This window comes from Oryctolagus cuniculus, chromosome 3, assembly GCF_051225735.1.
Source record: "Oryctolagus cuniculus isolate XC-2025 breed Fujian yellow rabbit chromosome 3, ASM5122573v1, whole genome shotgun sequence".
NCBI classification, from domain to species: Eukaryota; Metazoa; Chordata; class Mammalia; order Lagomorpha; family Leporidae; genus Oryctolagus; species Oryctolagus cuniculus.
The window spans coordinates 97,671,393-97,696,583 of NC_142869.1; the positions used below are offsets into that span (position 1 = coordinate 97,671,393).

At 38.1% G+C, this 25,191-nt stretch overlaps 1 long non-coding RNA gene across 1 annotated transcript; it reads right to left on the bottom strand.

The window, feature by feature from the left end:
• Window positions 1–10,216: 10,216 nt before the first annotated feature.
• Window positions 10,217–14,471, bottom strand: LOC138849001 (uncharacterized). Its single transcript, XR_011387301.2, has 2 exons — window positions 14,079–14,471; window positions 10,217–10,568 (listed from the first exon to the last, which is right to left on the bottom strand). It is a non-coding gene; the product is annotated as an uncharacterized LOC138849001 (long non-coding RNA).
• Window positions 14,472–25,191: the final 10,720 nt, after the last annotated feature.

The following is a 25,191-nucleotide window of genomic DNA, read 5'->3' on the forward strand; positions in this document are numbered from 1 at the left end:
ACCATATCTCCCAAACACCAATCCTCTCAAATGGCTCTCCTAACCTCACCTGCACTGAGGATCTTCTCCATTCTCTGGCTAAACATGTTTCCCCTGGAATTCATATTTGGTCCTTGAGATCTTTCAGTGCACAAAGAAACTGAACATTTCTCTTGCCAACGTCATTATTTCTATTTTACCTTCACAGGTTTGCCTGTATGTTTGACACAAAGTAAATACACAGTGTTCGGGCCGCTATTGTGGCACAGTGTAAGCCACCAAGAGGAACACCAGCATCCCATATGGGTACAAGGTTTGTGCCCGACTGCTCCGGTTCTGATCCAGATCCCTGCTAATGGCCCAAGTGTCTGGGCCCTGCTACTCACATGGAGACATGGATGGAGTTTCAGGTTTCTAGTTTTGGCCTGGCCCAGCCCTGGCTGTTGTGTACATTTTGGGGGAATGAACCAGAAGATAGAAGTCCTCTCTCTCTCTGCCTCCCTCTCTCTTTCTCCCCCTTTCCCTCGCTCTTTTTCCCTCTCCTCCTCCCTCTTTCCCTCTCCTCTCCTGCTCTCTGTAACTGTGCTTTCAAGTAAATAAATAAATCTTTAGAAGTAATAATAAGCACTAGTGTCTGCTGAAATTAAATGTGTTCTCATCCATGTCTGTGACACGATTAACTTCATCTTCCCCAATCAACTCTGAGAGTATCTGAGAGGCAGTTTAGGTTTCTGGAAATAGGATGAGGCTTACAAAAGACCTGAGTTTCAGATCCAGCTTTGAAGCACTTTTTCGGTTTGGCACTTGGAAGTTCATTATCTTATCCCTTGGTTTCTTCATCTATAAAATTGGGACATATAGAATCTATTCTGCTAAAGTAACATTTTCCTTTGCGTCTTTTTTGTGCTCTCAAAAAATAAAAGGAAGAATGATGTAACTCAATTTATTGTGGATATTAGCAAAGTTTTCCTGGCCCTAGATAGCACTCATTCATCCACAGGGCATCTCATTTGTTCAGCTACACTTCTGGATGACAAGTATTTCAAAGGTTCACAGATAACTGGAATTAAGAGGTAATGCACATTTTCCATGAACATTTTATAGTACCCTCATATAAAGGTGAGCAAAACCAGACTTGGTCTCAGCTCTTGGAATATTAACAGATATTAATGGAATATTAACAGAATTAATGGAACGCCAGTTGTTAGATCCGAAAATCATTTTATTTTAACATTTGCATTATGAAAATATATCTACAACTTCAATTTTTATTAAAGAAACTTTCAAGAGTCAATTTAATATCCATCAGATCTGTGATCCTAATAATTGAAATTTATTATACAGTAACAAGAGTAAAAATTATACATGACACCAGATGTACAGTTGCCCACACACTTCTGAAATATTGCTAGTCATGAGTAGAGCACTTGGGAATTAAAGAGACTGTCATAAAATCATGTAAATTTTTTCATTGTCAAAGTGTCGTTCACAGTCTTCAGAATACATGCAATATTGCTATTGAGATCTGAATTTAATAAGGAAAACCAGACCCATATGAACAAGATGACTTTGGCCACCTCCATTTTTATTATCTGAGATAAGATGAAAATAAAGAGAAACATGTTGGCACTTACATGTTGATATTTGACATCATATGAAATATTCTGAAGGATTAAAATTTCAGTATTCCAAAACATCATTCTTTGCCGAACTCATCATGCTAAATATGACATTTATACCAATAGGTCTCTTAAATCTGGTATCATGTTAAAATGCATTCATGTTAAAACACATTTTTATTCTGTAGGATTAGACTTCATTTTATTTCTCAAGAAAAATCGTGATATGTGTCATGTCAATAATTCCATAACAATCAATTAATAGGAAATGTGAAGAATGGATTTTCCTTAGGAAAAGAAGGAGTGATTGCAATGGATTTTACCTGATTCCCTAGCTGGCTAGACACGTGATGCCGGGTGATAAAGTCAGTAAAACCCTTCCATGGCAAACTTTCAAGGACCATCATTTGTGGCCACATGCCCTGTCCTCTCTTGTCTTCTTTTAAAATGCCAGTCATGTATGGATGAGGCAAATGTTTCTTCTGCCAGTGCCTGCTCAAGCAGACAGTTTACTAATTTGTAGCTCAGTAAACCTTTCAATGCACTGAGCACCTTGAGGTTAGCACATCTCTAATCATTATTTGATAACAGAAATCTGCAAGCATCACATCCCTAGTAACAAGAACATTGTATCTTAGCAACCAGCCTTGATATTCAAACAATTTCATTAAAGCGTAGCACCTCTTAGCAGGTGGGTGAGTGCGGGTGTTGATAAACATTTATAACATGATCAGCCATTGTGTTTGCCAACACTATAATCAGCATGACAAATTTATGAATTTGTTTACAAGCTCCTAGATAGCCAATCTATGTAGGTAAACTACATTTCAGTCTGGTGAGAAGATCCAAATATCAGATCCTTATTTGAAATAAGTTTCTTTAGAAACCTATCAGTTTAAGAGATTGCCCAGCTGCTTTCAGTCCAGAGACATCATTAATATTTCCATTGTGGTGTAATCTTCAAATAGTAGAGTTGAATTTAAATGCTTCAGGAGCAAAATCTGAGTTCAGCTACATTGAGATTCATAAGGATTACGTTATAAGGTTGAATATTTCTCTCCGAGATGGACAGAGCTCGTTGATAAATCTTGTACCTAGTGATCCATTTCATCAATGGCTTAAAGAAAACAATGCAGTGGAACTCCCATTTCTAGAAGAAGAGAATTTTTCTGCCAATAAGTTATTACATTTTAAAATGTGTTATAGATGTATTTATGTTGACATCTATTTCAGGAATTATTGGTCTGTTACCACAATGACTAGGCCCAAACATGACCAACCTTTTCTCATCTATTTACCTCAATCTAACACCTTTCTATAGTGTCTGGACTTTACTGGAATTTAATACTCCATTTTAGACTGACTTTAACATTTTTCTTGGTAAATTATTAGGAATTTACATATAAATATAGAGAAATATAGATAGATAGATATAAATATTTTAAAACAACTGAATGTTCTTCAAAATTGAAAAGCCTTCCAAACTGGAAAGTACTACCAAAGCATCTTTCTTAATTATATAACACAGTTCCTAATATTACCATAAGATCCCAAACCTGTGATTGTTCAAGTGTTACCAAGTATAAAAGTTCACCAAAGCATGCACAGACAAATAGGTAGGAGAAAAACAAGGAATGCTTACATTTTCTGGAGTTTGAACCTTGAACCTACAGCACACAGTTACAACAGGGCCTCTGGGTTCCTCATCCCCGAACAAGCTATTAATCTACCTGAAATAGGTGAACTTCAGTGAAGCATTATCAAATAGGTAACAAACTCCCTTTCAAATTAAAACCAGCCATGATGAAAAACAAGTTTGTTGACCTAGCTTGTTCACCATGAACCATGACACATCAGTTAATAACTACCACCTGGGAAACTCCAAGCTTCAACAACTACATTGCAATGTTAAGAGATTCAGAGACAAAATTGCAGATCATGGCCTAAAAGACCAACAGCTCCATGTTTAAATATTGTGAACAAAAAATATTCAAGGAGAAAGGAAAAACTAGACTTCAAAAATTATACTCTGAGAGGATAGTGATCTGGGGGCTACTGTAAAGCACAGGCAACAAGAACTGAATTTGTGCAGGAGGGATGGGGGAAAATGGAGCAATAGTTGCCATAGATACTTGCTAGCTTAACTTGTTATACTTATGAATAGTGCAATTACTCCTCCTGATTTTTGATCTACCTTTTGTATTTTGACCCCATGGACAAAAACTCTTTTGTCTGAAAGAAAAATAATTTGGTTTCTTGATAGGATGAAAGAGGAATGCAGAGACCACAACAGAGATGCAATTGCAATTAGGACTCACATCTTGAGTAAGTCTTTTAGCCTCTTCATCCAAGTGTGATGAATGAACGTGCTGATTACTTATCAGTTCATTACATTTCTAATCTAACTTTCCAGAAATTCATCATTTCTCATGAGAATTTTCAGATTTGGTTTCTATATGAAGATGGGACATGAACCAATACATTTGTGAATGTGTGTGTGTGTGTGTGTGTGTGTGAGAGAGAGAGAGAGAGAGAGATGTGCATGTGTCTGAGACTGGGTATGAATGAGTATGGGTATAGTGAGTGTATGGTACTAGTTCCCTTTTGAATTATGAAGTCATTAGGTAATTCTACATCTTCTTATAATGAGAGTTATCAAAATTCAAAAATCAAAATTTTTTTCCTCATTGTTGAGCTTTTTTCCTCATTGTTGACTTGTATACATTAAAATGTTGGTTTTTTTTTTTAATTTGGCTTGTAGAATTATAGACAAGGAGAGGGAGAGACAGAGAGAAAGGTCTTCCTTCCATTGGTTCACTCCCCAAATGGCCGCAATGGCCAACACTGCGCTGATCCAAAGCCAGGAGCCAGGTACTTCTTCCTGGTCTCTCATACAGGTGCAGGAGCCCAAGCACCTGGACCTTCCTCCACTGCACTCCCAGGCCACAGCAGAGAGATGGGCTGAAAGAGGAGCAACCAGGACCAGAACCAGGTGCCCATATGGGATGTGGTGCCACAGGTGGAGGATTAACCAAGTGAGCCACGGCGCTGGCCCCCTAAAATGCTGGGTTTCTAAACACGTATCATAGAACATAAAGAAAATAGTTGTTCTAAAAGTAAGGAAGGTTTATTCCAAACCATTTTACCCTCTTAATAGTGTTGTATGTTACAGGTTATCTTCCAGTTAAACAAATGAATGTATCAATCAGCATTTCGTTCCCAACAACACCAGCCAGTGAAGACTCTTTTGAGCTGTCTTTCCTTGTCTCTTCTTGCAAAGGTGCTAAGAAAGGCATAGTGTATCCCTTAGGGACCCAGCTCAGAGCGGTAATTACCACTGAGTCAAATACTATTCTCAAAACCAAACCTCAAGTTTAATGTGACCAACACCAGATGGTTTATGCTCAAAGTATAGAATTCATCTGAGAAGACTACAAATAGATTTTTTACTCTGGCTATTCAGACCTAAAGTTTCTGACAAAATGCTTTAAATGAGAAAAATTTGTCTATGCCACAGGTAATATAAAAATTTGGATAAAGCCTGAGAAAGGAAGCAGGTTTTATTAGTAAAACACATTTTACTAGTAAATGTGGTCATCAGCATAAGCCAATGCTTTTGTGTTCCTGCACAAGGAGGCACCTTTCCATCAAACCTCTGAGTAGTTGGCTATTAGCAAATTATGAAGATTGAAAATTCCACAGAGTCACAGTGCTTGGTATTCCTGTAGTACCTTTCATCTGCAGGTATCAAGGTGCAGGATAAACATTAACTCACGGATCTTGTCAGTTTTGCAGACATGTGGAACTTGCACATTCCAACTTTGAGTCAGAACTCCTCCCCAGCTCCATTTTGGTTCGTATTTAAGGATAAAAATTAAGATTTATATTTCCACGTAAGTTTTCATATAAATAAAAGTTAAAGCATCCATGAAATCCAAGCTCCTAAGCCTCTCTCACTCAATTTATTCCTCTATCTAGATTGACAGAAAAATCCAAGTTAGAATCACATTCATACTTGATTTATGTGGCAGAATCACGAAAAATATGGTCTCCTTTATAAAAAGTAAACCAGTATTACCAAATTTTAAAAATAATTCTTATATAAATATATGCAAACTGTGTCATATATATTGTAATCTCCTAAAACTAAATAAATTTAAACTGAATTAATTACTCTAGGCCACATCAAGGCCATTTTTGTTTGCTGTTCTAATATAGTTCTTTTTTTTTTTTTTTTTTTTTTTTTTTTTTGGACAGGCAGAGTGGACAGTGAGAGAGACAGAGAGAAAGGTCTTCCTTTGCCGTTGGTTCACCCTCCAATGGCCGCCGCGGCCGGTGCGCTGCGGCTGGCGCACCGTGCTGATCCGATGGCAGGAGCCAGGTACTTCTCCTGGTCTCCCATGGGGTGCAGGGCCCAAGCACTTGGGCCATCCTCCACTGCACTCCCTGGCCACAGCAGAGAGCTGGCCTGGAAGAGGGGCAACCGGGACAGAACCCGGTGTGCCGGCGCCGCAAGGCGGAGGATTAGCCTAGTGAGCCACAGCGCCGGCCTCTAATATAGTTCTGATAGAGAGCTCTTTGCCTCCAGGACAAATAGGTAGAATTACAATGTCTCCATCTTTGTGTCTAACTTTGTAAGTTTTTTGAAAAAGATCATCTTCATATCCATAAGGTACCATGCTAATTTGAGAGCAATCTTTATTCCATTCCCACTTACATGGGAATGCAATGTTTCTTACATAATGTTAGCCAGGACACCAGATACTGAGCTAGAAGTCAAAACTCTAAATGGGTGAGGGTTACCAATTGTCGCCAATGCATGAAATATGCGAATTCATTACATTCAGAATATGTCTTCATTGAAATCGTTTCTTTACTCACAACAATCCTCTGAAAGTATTTGATACACATCCCTGAACAGATGAGCTGATACAAAATTCATAGATAAGAGTATAATCTATATACTCTATAAGAGTACAATCTATAAGATATATTAAAAGATAAATTATAAAATTATAATCTTATTATCTAAGAGTATAATCTATATCTCTACCTTAGTCATTTGAACTAGTTAAATAATATGCAGATTGGCCACAGAGTAATATATTTAAAATAAATATAAGAATATGACAGGAAATGAGATAGTAGAGCTGCTGGTAATTTTTTCTCTTCATCTTTGCAATGATAGTTTGTCTTACCAAAATCTTAATTCCCATCTGGACTGTCCCTGTGGTCACTGTACACTAGAGACACAGGATCAGACCACTCAATACTATTGTTCCACAAGCTGTGTTGTTTTTTTTTTTTTTTTCAAATTAAATTGAATTTGTGTTAGCAACCAAACCAATCAGGCTGAGGATAAAAAGAATTGAGTCAAAGAGAAAAATATACAGCAGGAATCAAAATGTCCATATACTCAAAATAATTTATAAAATTAATGTAATCCCAATCAAAATTCCAATGCCACTCTTCACGGATCTAGAAAAAAGCAATACTAAAGTTCATATGGTAACACAAAACTCAGAATAGCCAAAGCAATCAAACAACGAAAACAAAGGTGAAGATATCACAATTCTAGATTTCAAGTCATACTACAGGGCAGTTATAATCAAAACAGCCTGGCACTGACACAAAAATAGACTTGTAGACCAACGGAACAGAATAGAAATCCCAGAAAATAATACACACAGCTATAATCAACTAATCTTTGACAAATGAGCAAAAATCATTCCCTGGAGAAAGGACAGGCTCTTCAACAAATGGTGTGAAAATTGGATTTCCATATGCAAAAGTTTGAAACAAGACCCAAACCCTACATCAAATACAAAAATCAAATCACAATAGATCAACAATCTAAACTTAAGACCTGAAACCATCAAATTGCTAGAATAAAATTTAGAGGAAACACTGTAAGATATTGGGCTAGGCAAAGAATTTTTGTGTAAGACCCTAGAAGCACAAGTCATAAAAACAAAAAAAGACAAATGGAATTACATCACACTAAGAACCTTCTGCACAACAAAGGAAACAATTAACAAAGAGGCAATTGGCACAGTGGGTGTTGGTTATGAGTGTGATCAAAGGGAAAAATTACCCATTTGTACTTGTATGCGTTTCTTTGAATGTATACTGTATTTCAATAAAATGTTTTAAAAAATAGTAAGAATCCTAAGTTCTATTGAAATCTAGAGATATGTGTAACACAGCAACAAAAGTGGATGAAAACTCTGGAAGGAGAGAAAAGCCTCATGCATAATGTGCGCAACCATGAAAATCATGAATTGGCCAGTTCAGGCATCACTGGTCAAGATTAAACTTTGTAACGGGATGAGTAGCTATGCAAACAGTATTTCAGCAGCTACCTGCTGCTGACCATGAAGAACACCTGGATCTCACATAATGCCTTTCCTGGACTGAAGTCTTTCTTAGCGCCCCCACAGACAGGACAATTAGGCTTCCTCAGGAAAATTCTTTTTACCAACACAGATATAATTTTTGAATTAACGAAATTAATTGTTACTCCTCCAAAACATCCATTTCTATTTTTTTTTCCTCCAGAAATCTTTTATTTAAGGTATACAAACGTCATGCACTTCATAAATACAACTTTAGGAACATAGTGATTCTTCCTACCCTATCCAACCACCCACCCACACTCCCACTCATCTTCCCCCTCCCTCTTCTATTCCCATTCCTATTTTTTACTAAGATCTATTTTCAATTAACTTTTTACACATAAGATTAACTCTATACTAAGTACAGAGTTCAACAAATAGTATGGAAAAAAAAACTGCTACTCAACAGTTGAGACAAGGGCTGTTCAAAGTCATGGCATCTCAAAGTATCAATTTCACTTCCATAGATTACCTTTAAGATGCTCTATCAATTACCACAGATCAGCGAGAACATATGGTACTTGTCATTTTGGGACAGGCTTGTTTCACTAAGTATGATGTTGTCCAGTTTCATCCATTTTGTTGCAAAAGACAGGATTTCATTATTTTTTTTACTGCTGTGTGGCATTCCATTGTGTACATATTTCATAATTTCTTTATCCAATCTTCAGTTGATGGACATTTAGGTTGATTCCATACTTATCTATTGTGAACTGAGCTGCAATAAACATGGAGGTACAAATAACTCTTTCATATACTAATTTCATTTCCATTGGGTATATCCCCAGGGATGGGATGGCTGGGTCATATATTGAAGGTCTATATTAAGATTTATGAGATATCGTCATACTGTCTTCCACAGCAAAACATCCATTTCTAAAAATAACCTGGTGATCCCCTGAAGGTACATAGGAATCTCCTGGAAGGTTGGAGCGATGCTGCAACAGAATTTCAATTATGGGTTGCACTTTACAATGATTCCTAAGCCTTGTCAGATAGCAATCATAGGAAACTGCAAGAGAATTTACGGGAAAGAACCACATAAAATAATACTATGCAACTCTTCTTACATAGGCCTCTTGACCAATAGCAACAATAACCAAAACTAAAACCTCATGTTTAGTCAAAACTAAAACCTCACAGACTGGATGGCACAGTTGTAACTAAATAACCAGTTAAGGAACTACCTTAATCTTTGCTTCTCATGCTGGGACCTTCAAATTAGCAGTACTAACATCACCTGGTTGTTTGTTCCAAATCTAGCATCTCAGAGGCCACCTGAGACCTGCTAGGTCTGTGTGGACAGTTTAACAAGACCCTCAGGTAATTCTAACTAACATTAAAATTTGAGAATCACTGAAAAAGGAGAGAAAGAAAGAATACAGAATGTTTTCCTATATCTTCTGCACCACTCTAGGAACTTACCTGCACTTGCTCAATTACTTCCAATAATAAACTCAATGAGGAAGGTATAAAGACCATAATTTCAAAGGTATGGATACAAACCTAGTTTCTCTAATATGAGAGTACTTTAGAAAGTTCATGGAAAAGTAGAATTAAAAGATACACTTGTTTTGTGTGGAAAAAAAAACTGAAATGTATGCACATTTTTTATAGTAATCCTCATAGATTAGGATGTTTGAAATGGTATTTATGAGTGGAAATTATTTTCCTTTTTCATACTCCCTAGTGGGCATGCAGTGGTTCTTGGAAATCTCTATGGGCAGCTGTGGTGACCTTGGTCTGTGACATTTCTCTCTTTATAACCTCCTTTTTTTGGCAAAGAAGAAATTGACAGAGAAATCAAGCCAGATGCTCATCCTCGAATTATGGGGGTGTTGGGAGGTCTTTTGAGAAAAATCACAGCTCCACAGAGGGCAGATAAATTTTCTATCTCAATCTTTCTTTCCTCCCAAGGTGTTGTCTTGCTTTGAAACTTGGGAACAACAAAAGTAAAAGCTAGTTTTATGTGTATGTAGCTTGCTTGTTTGCATTAGTAAGCATATTGAGTAACTGGAAGGAGGGATTTTTTTGGTCTGTTATTCCTGGTAATGGTCCAAGATTAAAATAATTTCAGTAATAAAATAAAAATGAATTTATGACTCCAGACGGAGAAAGAAATAGAAGACTGAAGGCAGGAAGGGAGGCAGGGAAGCAAAGAAGGATGAAAGAGAGAAATGGAAATTTTCTAATCAGGATGGCCTCAAAGCTACTCTTTAAGACTTTTTTTGAAAATATTTACATATTTATTTATTTATTTGAAAGGCAGAAGGACACAGAGACAGATCTTGCATCTGCTGGTTCACTCCCCAAAAGGCTACAATGTATGTGGCTGGTCCAGGCTGAATCCAGGAACCCAGATATCCATCTGGGTTTCCTGAGTGGGTGGCAGGGCCCCAAGTACTTGGACTATCTTCCTCTTTCCTCCCAGGAGCATTAGCAGGATGCTGGTTCAGGAGTGGAGCAGACAGGACTCGATGGGAAACCAGCCATTGCAGGTGGCATCTTCATTTGCTGCACCAGAACATCAGCACCTGTTATTCAAACTTTGAAACAGCCATCACCTTTTTGCACTCTGTAGAGGAAAGAAAGAAAAGTGCTTTCTTGCTTATTGTTACTGTGTTGATCTTGAGCATGGGATATTGCATGTCTTGAGATAAGGGAGAACTCTAATGAAATGATAATGTGTAGTCCCTTGGACACAGACCTATCTCAGAGTTTTCTTTTATTTGATATATGTCATTGCTACAGAATTTGTTCATGTAAAACAATGAACTCTTTCTGTTATCCCACTACATAATCATTACCAGTAGAAAATATATTTGGGGGCTGGCAATATGGTGCAACAGACTAAGCCACTGCCTGCAACACCAGCATCCCATATGAGAACCACCTCAAGTCCAAACTACCCTACTTCTGATACAGCTCCCTGCTAATGCACCATGGAAGGCAACAGAGGATGGCCCAGATACTTGGGCTCCTTCACCCATGTGGGAGATCTGGATCCAGTTTCTGGCTCCTAGCTTTGGCTTGGCCCAGTCTCAACTATTGTGACCATTTAGGGAATGAACTAGAAGATAGTTGATCTCTCTCTCTTTTAATTTCCCCCTCTGTCTTTCTTCCCCCTAACTCCCTTTCAAGTAAATAAATAAATCTCTTTTAAAAATTTTTAAAAAGAAAATATATTTTACTACCTAAAATACAAACACTGAAATTCTCTCCATTATTGAGAGTGATGCTATAGAAATGATAAAAAGTCTATTTTTGTTACCATATATTTCTATAATGCTGAGATCTATTTTAGAAATTCTTCAGAGAATTATCAGATTATATTGACTGATAATGACCAAAGATCCAAGCACTCTGCAATTTCCCCAGTTAAAGATATCTTTTTTTTTTTAACTTTTATTTGATGAATATAAATTTCCAAAGTACAGCTTATGGATTACAATGGCTTCCCCCTATAACGTCCCTCCCACCCGCAACCCTCCCCTTATTCACTCCCTCTCCCCTTCCATTCACATCAAGATTCATTTTCGATTCTCTTTATATACAGAAGATCAGTTTAGCATACATTAAGTAAAGATTTCAACAGTTTGCTCCCACACAGAAACATAAAGTGAAAAATACTGTTTGAGTACTAGTTATAGCATTAAATCTCAATGTACAGCACACTAAGGACAAAGATCCTATATGAGGAGTAAGTGCACAGTGACTCCTGTTGTTGACTTTACAAATTGACACTCTTGTTTATGGCATCAGTAATCACCCTAGGCTCTTGTCATGAGCTGCCAAGGCTATGGAAGACCCCTGAGTTCACCGACTCTGATCATATTTAGACAAGGCCATGGTCAAAGTGGAAGTTCTCTCCTCCCTTCAGAGAAAGGTACCTCCTTCTTTGATGACCCATTCTTTCCACTAGGATCTCACTTGCGGAGATCTTTCATTTAGGTTTTTTTTGTTTGTTTGTTTTTGTTTTTTTCCCCAGAGTGTCTTGGCTTTCCATGCCTGAAATACTCTCATGGGCTTTTCAGCCGGATCCGCATGCCTTAAGGGCTGATTCTGAGGCCAGAGTGCTGTTTAGGACATCTGCCATTCTATGGGTCTGCTGTGTATCTCACTTCCCATGTTGGATCATTCTCTCCCTTTTTGATTCTATCAGCTAGTATTTGCAGACACTATTCTTGTTTAGGTGATCCCTTTGGCTCTTAGTCCTATCATTATGATCAATTGTGAACAGAAATTGATCACTGGGACTAGTGAGATGGCATTGGTACATGCCACCTCGATGGGATTGAATTCGAATCCCCTGGTATGTTTCTAACTCTACCGTTTGAGGTAAGTCAGCTTGAGCATGTCCCGAATTGCACATCTCTTCCCTCTCTTATTCCCACTCTTATATTTAACAGTGATCACTTTTCAGTTAAGTTTCAGCACTTAAGAATAATTGTGTATTGATTACAGTATTCAACCAAAAGTATTAAGTAGAACAAACAAAAAAAATACTAAGAGGGATAACATATTAAGTTGTTCATCAACAGGGTGAGGGCCAAAGTTACCATTTATAAACATCTTCTTTCTTACTCTACAGCAACCATGAGGTACATGTAGAAAGATTTAACACCAAACATTCTGCATTTTTAGGTTTATAGTTATCTTTAAAGAAAATTCATCATATAATAATTCCTAGATTTGAAGCAGAAAAACCTCCATTTTGATTTTTATTTTATGCACATTCTAAGTTTCACATTAAAATACAAATATCAATCATGATTGTTGGTGACATCTTTTTAATCTTTGTATCAATGAACCTCTGAGATTTCACATAAGGCTCCAAAACCTTCACCCAGGATATTATTAAACTGGGCAAGCCTAGTTTTCCTCTGTATTTGCTAACTGGAACACATAGTCTCTGAATTACATGCCTGGCTAGGCAGTTATGCCGAATTTTTACAATTTATCATTCCTTTTAATGGTTTTCTTTTAATCCCAAAGAGATGCTCTGTCTCTTAATTTCACATGAATATCCTTTACCTGGGAAAGTGGAAGAAAAATGGTAACACTTATTTAAAATTAACTTCTCACTTTTCCCTCAGTGCAGTGTATCTAAAGAAGCAAAACTTATTGAATCAAGTTTAATGACATAATAAATTCTTCCTTTCTGACAATGCTGTGGCTTAATTCACTAGTGCACTTTAAGCTTTTGCCTTTAGCATCTGATGGATCATTAGTCTGTATGTAATCCAGCTACTGGACTCCTCAGAGTCTAAACTCAATCAGCAAGCACCAAATCAGTAGTTTCTGAAATATGACTGGTAGGTCAAGTGTCCTCAAAAAGAGAGCCTGGGGCATCCCAGATGGAGAATAGGGCATAGCAAGCAACAAACTAGGACAGAATTTTATGCCAGCACTCACTAAAGACTTTATTCATTCTAACTCACTAAACAACTATTCTTCAAATGATTTGACTTCTACTTTTGATGTTTTCTAGCAGTGGGTCCTGCAATAAAATGGGATGGTATTTGCCAAAAAGCTTAATATACATGCCATTGAGCTGAACATATTTTAATCATATTTACCCCAAGCATTTTTGTCTAATATTAAAAAAAGGCAATGGAATCACTATCAGTCATCTGAGATCAAAGCAGGCTAGTTATTGTACATCATTACCATGTGTCAATATGTTTCCTGATAGGTCAAATTAGTCTGTTTCTTTGATAGTATCTTCTATGGTTGAAAAACAGAAATAGAGATACCACTGATATTGTCTGTGAATTTCACAGGAGAATTAGTGAAAAGACTTACTATCATATCTTTAGTGGCTGAAATAGCCAACCTATCCAATGTACTTAGTTCTGCTTTCATGCTGCATTCAACTTAGTCATTCAAATGATGCTAGATATTGGAAATAGAGGTAAAGTTACAGTCACTGACATCAAGGGTGAAACAACCAATTTTAGATCTGTGATATAATGGTAAACTTTGGCCTGCATCATCATTATCATCACTGTAATCTCACCTTTTTAAAAATTTTAACATAGAACACGTAATACTTGACACTAGCTATAACTCAGATGTGACTTACACATGAAGAACTAGGCAGGGGAGCTCCTCCCCCATCTTCTGAAACAGGATTGTCAGTGTTCTATAAGAAGCGCTTTGTCTCACTTCATCGTGGTGTCATCCTCCCAGAAGAACTTGGTAGAAAGACTAGAACCAATAGTTGAATTAAATCACTGTCTCTAGAAACTTAAAAGCCAGCATCTAAAATTGCTGGTTGGCCAGAGTCCCTGACAGCAGATGGAAGAGCAGCAAGGACCATGGCAGCAGGAACAGATACAGAGAATTTAGACTCTGAAAGGAAGGTATCTGTAAAAGCGTGAGAAGAGAGGAGAGAGTAATAGGGATCCTGAAAGAGAAGTAGACATAGAAGTAGAAGCAGGAGGACAGAGGAAGCAAGAAAGGAAGAGCAAAAGGAGAAGAGAAATTGAAGAGTGGGTGGGAGGAAGAACAAGTGAGAAGAGCATTAAACTACAGCACATATGCCTAAGCCCATGAAATTAACATATTGAACACAATCCAGTGCTTCCTTATTGAGGAAACAGCGGTTGGATCAAGTTTCAGGGCCTCGTAGCTGAGGAAGCCAAGTGACACGCTGTGGGAGGCAGCCTCTCAAATGGCTCCCAATACTCTCTGGCTCCTGTGCTCGTGTCCTGGTGTAAACCCCTCCCTTTGAGTGAGGGCCGGACCCCATGACTCACTTCTAACCAAGAGAATATAATAAAACTGATGGGATGTCACGTCCAAGGTTAAGTTACGCAAAGGCTCTGGCTTCCTTTTGCTCATCCTTTCTTGCTTTCTCTCACATGTGTTGTGAGCTGTCCCGTGGAAGAGCCATGTGACAAGGAAAAAGGGAGGCCACTGGCAAACAGTCAGTGAAGAAATGGAGCCGTTAGCTCCCAAGAAATGAAATCCTGCTGACAACTACCTGAAGGTTCTAGAAGCTGACCCTACCCCAGCTGGGTCCTTAGATGATTGTGGTTCTGGAAGAATCATTGACACAAAAGCACCCAAGCCACTGATGTATTCTTGAACCTCAGAAACTCCGAGCTTCTAGATGTTTCTTTCTTATAAGTTGCCAAATTTCAGGATACTTTGATCTACAAAATCACTAATGAATGCATAGATTCAAGATGAAAATGACCATGTGAATCAGTGGTTGGATCACTAAGACAACCATACTAGATTTAATAACAGAATTTTGAAGACTCTACCTGCAATAGATAGATAAATAAATAAATTACTATAATTGACAAATCTTACCTCATGTTTTACTAGAAACCTGTGTTTGAGCCTCAACTGTGGACTGAAAACTTACTAACAGTGAGATGTGGCTTAGTTGTTTAACCTCTCAGAGACACACTCTTCATAGTGGTGAAAGAGACTAATAAGTAGCCTTGCCTGTCATGAGTGTCATGAGATTGAAATGAGGTCATATAATTGAAACTAATTTGGAAACTATAAAGCAGTCATAATGTAAAAACTAAGGAGACAGCTGAATTCTCACTCATGGGATTTCTCCAGGGTGTTAATATTTTAAATTTTTTAAATAGTTTCTCTTTTTTATAAGGCATATTTATACATAGTATCTTTGTATAGTACCTGTTAAGTTTTGCTACAACTGAAACTCTTTTAAATTTTTAGACTGTTTTTTTCCAAATGTTATGCTTTATTCTCTCATCATTCATCTTAAAACTGATCATTGCATGTATATTGAAGATTTAGTCAAATAAGTCTAAGAATTCTTTTTTAACTTTAAAGGTGTATGACTTAGGTGAGATTCCCCAGAAACACAGCCTGAGGAAGAAAATCTTGTCCAAGTGGTTTGCTAGAGGTATGTTCTCAGAAGAGGAAGAAGAGATCAAAGGAGGAATGGAAGAACGCTGGGCGAAAAATGTGGTCCCAGCTAGAGGCTAGCTCCAGTAGGTCATGACACTCTGGAGCACAAGCTACACTGCAGCCTCAGGTCCACCTTGTGGCAAAGGTGCTGGCCTTTTAAAAACCTTTTCCTCACCCCCTAACCAATCTACCGTTAGCCAGAAAGCAAGTCTTCCAAGAAGGAGGCAGCTGTGAGTTTACCAGACACATTCAAAGCAGCTGGAAGGTCCAGGTACCAGCCGCAACAGGGGATCAAGGCAGCAAACCCATAACATCAACTACAGGGTATTTATTCTGTGTCTTTTTTGTAGCATTGATCATCATTTTCACTAATAGGTGTTGATATGCTGAACAGTTCTAGCTTTTGACAATTTTATGTAAGACAGCAAAGGGTGTGACAGTGTAGAAAAATAAATTTGGCTTTCTTCAGATATACTAGAAAAAAATAAGAGTTGTCTTTAATCAGAATTGTAAAACAATTTAAGACCAATAATGAAAGAATGGGGACCACTGACAGCCTTTTTTTTCTACCAAAAGATAAGCACCAAGAAATATGTATAGTAGGTCTTAAAGCAATGTGGAGGCATGAAAATCACTGGGAGAACAATCATTCCTCATTGAGACAGAGGAAAAGAGGAGAGGGGAGACCCAGGCCAGAAGGAAAAGGGAAATATGCAGGAAATGTTAATGCAACTCCTTGAGAGAAAAAAAAAATGTCCAAAGAAGCCCAAGTCAGGGCCCAAGAGAGCTCAGTGGGAAAGGAAAGGAAAAGAGACACTTACAACTTGAGAAGAACAAAGAAGACCAGAATTTATCTAAACAGTTTAGAATCATAGGCCTGCCCTAACTACATCTCCTGAGAAAGCCCAACTCTGATTTTCCCCATCAAACTTTTCTGTTTCTCATATCTGACATGCCCACTTTTTTCCTTGTAAATTGTTTACATTTGAAAAGCTCAATCATGAAACAGAAGATGGTAAAACTTGTGTTTATCCAATGGTTATTACTAACACTTCAGCCAGAGCTTCCTGAAACAGTATTGCTCTTGGTTGCATTTGAGGAGTGGGGGATGATTTGTCAAAAATGTATTTTGACTTCAATTGCCTAAAAGAAATTATGAAGCTTCAAAATGCATGGGAGGCTTTGGAATCTGGGAGTTCTGCACTCTACAGAGCTCCCAGCCTTCTCTCCTCCTGGCTTGGAAGTATGATCATTGCCAACCCTCATCTGTATTTCTGATGTTAATTAATGTTGGCTTTTGTAGTATCTCTAGAAAAAAAAAAAGCTTGGAGATTCTCACGCAAAAGAACACTACAGTGGCAATGCCATTTCAACCACAATTCAGTCTCTTCCCATCATTCTCAAACGTAGGTTAGCACGTTTTAAAACTGTTTCAACTAAGGAATGTTTATGTATGATAAAACGAAAATGTAAACGTGGGTTTAAGGTGATTGCCCAGCTTGCTTTCTATAACAAAATATCTGCTGGTTTTCAGACTTATATTGAAACAGTATGTTAAATTCAGTTCTGACAGCATATAAAGATACCGGCTTTCCTAGACACATAAGCAAAGCCTTTTTTATGAGCTCATAAAGGCTAGACTTAAGGAATATTTAAGTAGGGGGTAATTCACAGAACAATATCTTTAGTCATTCAGCTAACATAGAGGGCACCCACAATTTATTCTTCTTAGATCTCTTCCTCTCATTTTTTATATTCTTAGGAGGTGAGAGGTATTTAGAAAAGACCTAAATACATTTTTTTATTATTATTGAACTATCAAAGATGCTCTCTCTTTGGGGACTCCCTTCACTTCCTCATTCTGTGTATGTTAACCCACTTCAGAGACAATGGTGAAATGAACCCAAAATGCCAACTTACTATTTGCATTATAAATGGAGTCACAAAAGGATATTTTAAAACTTTTGGTTGATCTGGCATATCAAAGATTTCTTTCTAAGCTACTTCAGTGACTGCATTGAAGTAAACTGAAAGCAATAGCTTAAAAGTGGCTTAAAAAAAGTCATAAAAAGAGCCAGCTTCTTTCCATGGAAGTCTGGAGTTCACTCTCTGAACCCCCCCTTCTGAATTGCCTCTCTTTCTTACCCTCTTCTCTACTCGCAGGACTCCACAAGGAAGCAATCGGGAGTTTTCTGAATTCAAGTGTTAAGCTAGTTCTCACTGGAGTACAATCCATTTCCCTTGTCTTGTCAAATTTGCACTCAAACTTCCAGCCAGTAGCCTGACTCCTGGTTTTTCTTCTTTTGAGCTAATTCCCAACACGGCAACTTTGGCTCTAACCATGCACTTTGCAATTTCTGCCCTTTTCCTCTGCCTCATATAGTACCCAACAAAATGACAAGTCATCGGAGTGTCTATCTGATAGTCTATATAAGTGAGATGGACTAAATTTAAAGGTGTTAAGATTCACTACAGCTTTCTTAGCCTTCTTTCATTCATCGTAGATGTGTTTTTTCTTTTCTATTTTCAAAAATAGAAGCCAGGGTCTTCTTAAGCATCATTGGAGGCCGGCGCTGTGGCTCACTAGGCTAATCCTCCACCTGCGGCGCCGGCACCTTGGGTTCTAGTTCTAGTCCTGGTCAGGGCGCCAGATTCTGTCCCAGTTGCCCCTCTTCCAGAACAGCTCTCTGCTGTGGCCCAGGAGTGCAGTGGAGGATGGCCCAGGTCCTTGGGCCCTGCACCCGCATGGGAGACCAGGAGAAGCACCTGGCTCCTGGCTTTGGGTCAGCGCAGTGCACCAGCCGCAGCGGCCATTGGGGGATGAACCAACGGAAAAGGAAGACCTTTCTCTCTGTCTCTCTCACTGTCTACTCTGCCTGTCAAAAAAAAAAAAAAAAAAAAAGGAATCATGGGAAAGATGAAATGGGTCATGGATGAAAGGCATTTTGAGGCTATTAAATAAACATTGAGCATGTTAGAATGTTCCATGGGCTCCTGGGAACCTGAGTCTAGAAAGAGATTGGCAGTTCCTGTGGAAGAACCTGGACTCCTTTTCAGGATTATTTTGAAGGAGTTAAGAACTCTTCATGGACTCAGAGGATTGAAGGTTACAAAATACTCACAGAAGAACAGATCTTATCAAGTACAATGGGGAAAGTAAAATACTTTAGTCCCTAATTTCTTAGACATGAAATACACTCTTAACTGAATTTGTCTGGATAATAAGGTATCTCTATCAAGGAAAAGTTATGCCTATATTTGACTATTTGCCATTTCAAGTATTATTCTAACTATGGCTTCTTTGGAGAAGATATGCTATTTATCTCTTAGTTTATAGTACTAGCATATTAAGATAATTTAATATAATATCTGATGTATGTTCACCAACAGTATCCATCTCCTAGAAAAGTACCCCAAATCTTGGGATTTTTTTCAAACTTTATCATACCTTAGACTGATATAAAAATAATCCATGTGTGAACATGAATCTATGTCTCTGTCTAACCTTTCTTTGAGGGAGAAAACCTTTCAAATATGAGAAGTTGAGAATACAGGATTCTGGTTGTAATTTCACTATTTCAATGGTACCCTTTAGAGATACATACAATCTCAACTCTAACTCCTTCACACACCCCAACAACCACCCCAAAAAAGAAAAAGGAAAAGGAAAGAAAATGAGGAAAAATATCCCCAAAGATTGGGTGAAATATATCTACTTTAAATTTTAGATGACACTTACGAAGGGAGATGCTAGCATTGACATTTAACAATATGCTGCCTATTAGACCAGAGGTACATCTGTCTCAAATTAAGCTATGGAATACAGTATGTAATGCTCTCAGCCTCACATCAAAATTCATTTCTTTAGGGTGCTTAGATTCTTGATTTACACTTGCAAAATTACTATTTTTTAATGATCATGCACAATTTATTTCCTAGGTAAACCTAGAACTTAAAATTGCCTATCAAATTGTTTTAGTTTTGTTTTTCACAAAAAAAAAAAAAATGGCCCTTGGAAAGACATCCATGTGTCATTAACTTTGATATCACACCTAGCTAATTTGAAACCACAGTATGAGCTTAGATTGTGAATTCCAAATGCATTAATTCATTGTCTATCAATTTGCCAATGTTTCCAAAGTGCAAGTTCACAAAAACTATAGAAATTGATATTTTGTCGGGGCTGCATAAAGTCTCAAATTATATTTGGCAATGACTCATTCTAGGGGAAAACTTTCGTAATGTTCTATTATTGCCACATATTCCTGTGCCCGTGTTAGAAACACCTCAGTATCTTTCCCTTTCTGCCACCACCTCCTACCTACTTCCTCCAGAGTTATGAGACTGAAGGCCATGTTATAATGACCTTGGCCATATTTCACTAGGACTTCTTTCCAATGTCATTGCCAAGTCGTCCTGCAAGCACACCTCCCTTAAATCATCTCCTAAACTTCTCAGGGGAAGGCTGCCCAACAGTGAAAAGGAAACAAACAAATTCAAAATAATGCAAAGGAGGCCAGAACAACTGTATTTAAAAAACCTGCAGTGGTCTTAACCCCTGCTGGCATTTCTGTAAATTGTCCATTTACACAACCATTCCCAAAGGTTGTAAACTGTATTGAATTCTGGGGGCTTCCTGACCATCCCTAAGAAATAATTATTACAAAGAATATAATAATATTTCATCAGCATCATTAATACATATTAGGTTAAACAGTTCAATTTGTTTTGAAACTGAAAGAAAAAAATAATAAAATCCCCTGACAATTTTAAAAGCAATAACAAGAAGCAAGGTAAGCAGTTGATTTGCCAGGGAAATAAGATTGGCCAGGGATTATCTCTGTATTAATATTTAGGACAAGACATTTTAAAATATAAGAAGCAACTATAAATTAGCATTTCATTTAATTTCCTCACTGTCAGGAAACTGAGGTATTCCTAACTCAAGCATATGTTTTCTTTTAAATTTTTTAAATATATATATTTTTGAGACAAATGTATCAGAATTCCTAATAGCTTATTAATTCCTAAAAGTTTATTTAGTATAATTTCATAAGATTCCATAAAAATCAGAAGTCAAAATGTCACATAAATCTATATTTAAGTAAATTTGTTCAGCAGAAGTTTTGGAAAATGTTAACCTATGAAATTTTATATTTTTAAACATGATGCAAGAAAACAATTTGTAGAAAAAAGAGCCATTGCTTCCCATCCCTCCAACCAAGAAAATGTCTTCTGAATGGAGACTTCTGATTAGATAGGTATTTACAGACTAGTGCTAGACTCCATGAGATATAACAAGATGAGTGTGATTCTAATAAGAAACATTTTATTGTTCATTCCTAGTAATGTCTGATATCATCCTCAGTTATTTAAACCCTGCCATGGCACTAAAATTTTCAGAAAGCAATAAAGTCTAGAATAGTCCTTACAGCAAGAGTGAAGGGCTTATTTGAGAGAGCCTGATAAAAATGCAACCCTTCCCCCACCTCAGGTGCCGACACACAGGAGTGGGTTTTCCTGTTATTCTGACACATGCCTTTCTTCCCATGTTAACAATAAAAGCTTGGTGTGCTATCTGCCTGCAGAAGTTCCTTCCTGAGCAGAAGTGTGTCTTATCTGTTGAGAAATTCTTACACCAGGTAGACAATTGTTTATGTCAAAAAGCATCTCTCTCAGGCAGATAACTGTGTGTTTTAAGAACCTAGATAAATGAGCAAGTTCTCTTTGCAAATACAAAACCCTGCTAATAGAAGATGGCTTTCTTTTCCTGGAAAGATTTCCCTGTGTTTCTATAATGGAACCTTCTACATGCAAACTTGCCACATGTCCTTGTTTTTAGAGCTCTCCAACAACTGCCCTCCCTCATATATCCTCTATATGCCTCTGCTCACTTCCCACAATCTAACCAAGAAAAAACAAAACGAATGACTATTCCCTGAACACAAATTGCTTTCTGCCACGTTTTCACACTGGGGCCGTGCTAGGTTAAAAAATTATATTATTATTATTATTATTATTATTATACGAATGAGGCTGCTTACCTTTACTTTCCCTGAATCTTAGCCCAGGCTGGAAGTGACCCTTGGCTTCTCATCTACCCAAAACCCACTTGCTACGCCATGCCAACTCCCCACCGCTCCACTCCTGCTCCTGCAAAAGGGCCATCAGATAAACGCAAAGTCATGCATCAATACTTTGCTGCTCTTCACTTCCAGCTAACTAAATATCCTGTCCACATTAAAATTTCCAAATCACCAGGAAAGACTTCAAGGCACGCATTTATTATTTGCTAAGTGGTATATGCTGGTCGCTGTGCTAAGCCTACCAAGACGAGTAAGAGTCCTTACTCTCGCTGTGCTGGGCTTCGTGAAGTCAGCAGAGAGGAGCCCTGCCATAAATGCTGTGACAGGGGCATGTGCAGGAAGAGACGAGAAAACCTAGACGAGCCTCTCACCCCTCCGGTGCAGCCCAGGAACCAGCTGGCAGACACCCTCTGGAGCTGTGCCTCCTGCCATGGAATAAGTAGCAGGAAGGCAGGTGAAGAAGGCCAGAAAGGACGTTCCAGGGTGAGGACCAGCCTGAGCCAAACTGTGGAGGTGGCACACACTGTGTCGTGCAGCAGGGAAGGCTTAGATTCAGGTTCTTGCTCCGGTGCTCAAGCCAATGGAAGAGATATTTTTAGTCGAGGGAGTATTGTGAGGGTGTCTAGTTAACCCTCCTAAAGCAGCAACTTCCTTTTTTGAGAATGAGACCAGCCTGAATTTTAGAATTTCCCTTCCACTTGCAAAGATTCCTCCAAAGTGTGTTCTTCCTCTACTGTGGGGTCCAACATATCTGCAGGCCCTTCCCTAACTTACACCAGTCCGAACATCCCACCAGACTGAATTGGTTCATATGATTCTCCATAGCTATTTCATACCACTCTCAGTTAAGACCTTGTTCCCTCACAACCTTGTCAGAGAGGAAGCTAGTCCTCTTCCGACCTCTCGGAGAATTCAAGGCTCTATAAATGCTGATAATTCATCCTCTGAGTTAGCATCTTCATAAATAGAAGCAGCCAGTTATATTCTTTCAGAATTGTTTCTCAGGCAATACTTTCAAGACAGAGATATCAGCAGGGTGATTCATGTGGGAGGTAAAGGTCCAAGGTCATCAGAGTAAAAGATAATAGTAAAACTGGAATCTACAGTAATGTAACTTTAAAGCATACACACAGCTTTTCTTGGTTACCTTTGAAGAATACAAGCAAATAAGCTGAAAATTGTTAAATAAAAGGGTTAATTAGAGTATTTATCCAGTTGCATACCTAAATAATAATGAGACTACAACTCCTCAGGATAACCAAATAGGGAAGGTTTCTCTTAATAGAAATATTTCAGACACTGAAAAAGGAGATATACTAATGGAATTAATATATTGCTTCTACAAAAAAATTAAGGGATCTGACCAATGATCAATAATGGCTACTAGTATTGCAGAAAGAGAGTCAAACAAGTGTTGTTTTTACCACCTGATAGAAATACACTACTCTTGTATGAATTATAGTTGCAAAAAAATGCATCAAATTGTGCCATTGGATATCAATTTCCAGAAAATAGAAGATACTAAGAAATATGTCAAAAGATAACACAGAAATTTAAACATTAAAATCAGAAAATTCATAGGAAAAAATGACCCAGTTTCTTCACCAAATACTTGTTAAGAAAAAGGAAAGACGGAATCTGTAGATTTAAGGAGACCTAAGATATATCCACCAATAGCTAACCAAGCACCTCATTTGGATCTAGACTGAAGCAAATTATTAAAATAGACATATGATGCAATTGACAAAGTCTAAATCTTGACTCACTACTGAGTACAATCAAGGATTTTTGTAAATTTTGTGGTGTGATAATATTGCAGTTACTTTTAAGTGAAAAAGAGTTCTTAAATTTTAGAGATATATTTGGAAATATAAGCAGACAAAATTCTGTGAGAAAAGTGCTTCCAACGAATATTATTAAGATTAAATGGGGCCAGCACTGTGGGCATAGTAGGCTAAACCTGTGGCACCAGCATCTCATTTGGGCACTGGTTCATGTTCCAGCTGATCCACTTCTGATCCCACTCCCTGTTAATGCGCCTAGGAAAGCAGCAGAAGACAGCCCATGACACAGGGCCCCTGAACCCACATGGGAGACCAGGAAGAAGCTCCTGGCTCCTGTCTTTGGATCGGCACAGCTCTGGACATTGTGGCCATTTGGAGAGTGAACCAGTGGATGGAAGACCTTGCTCCCTGTCTCTCCCTCTCTCTGTAGTCTTACTTCTCAAATAAATAAATACAAATCTTTAATTTAAAAAAAAAAGATTAAATGAAGAGATCGAGATGAGTGAGACAAACAATGGCCATGAAATCATAGTTGAATCTTGATGATAGGATTGTGGAGATTCACTAGACTCTTGACTAGATTTTGATAAATTTTAGAATTTATATGTTTCAATAATAAATCTACTATAATTTATTATTAATGCATTTGTAAGTCTTTATTTTCTTTCTCCTGCTCCTCTCTGCCTCCTTCTCCATGGACTTTTGATGCTTTGGTAAACCTAGTATCCTCTTTCAAAGGCTCAGTAGAAAGAATTCTCCAAGGATATCCTGCATGGGCTACCTTTACTCTAATTGCCATCCTCCCTCTTCCTGGACAAGGTAGTTCTCAACCAGAATGCAACTTGGCCAACTGCTGCAGAAGACATATATTTTCCTACTGTGACCTAAGGAGTCTAAAAAGTGCACAGCCTTCAGAACAATTCGGATTACACCCTGTCCCACCCCTTCCTCATTTTCAACTTCACTTTTTGCCATTCTGCATTTTGACACCATGGACATTTACAACGATCAGCAAGGACACAGACCCTCTCCATAGCAACTGTCAGTTTGTTTACTGTTTATTCGGAGTCCATGGCATGAAAACTCAGATGGGGCCTTAGAGAGAATGGGAGTCCAAGCCCTTCATTTGCTAGTGGCAGAGAGTTAGGCTCCAAAAGATGAGGGAACCCACACTGAAGGGAAGTGCCATATCTGGGTTTTCTGAAATTACAAATGCAACTTTCGTCCCCAATTTGTTATTGCTAAGAACAGAAAATCACTCCTAAGTATGAGCGTATGATTCATTTGTGTCAAGATATCTCCAAAATGTACAGCCTACCAATGTCACTAAGCCTTTCCATCCACCTCCTGTTCCTCTGCCTGGCAGCAAAGCATTGATAATGAGCAGCGGCAGTTCCCGGCTGAGGCAGAAGACCTCCTAGGCCTGAAG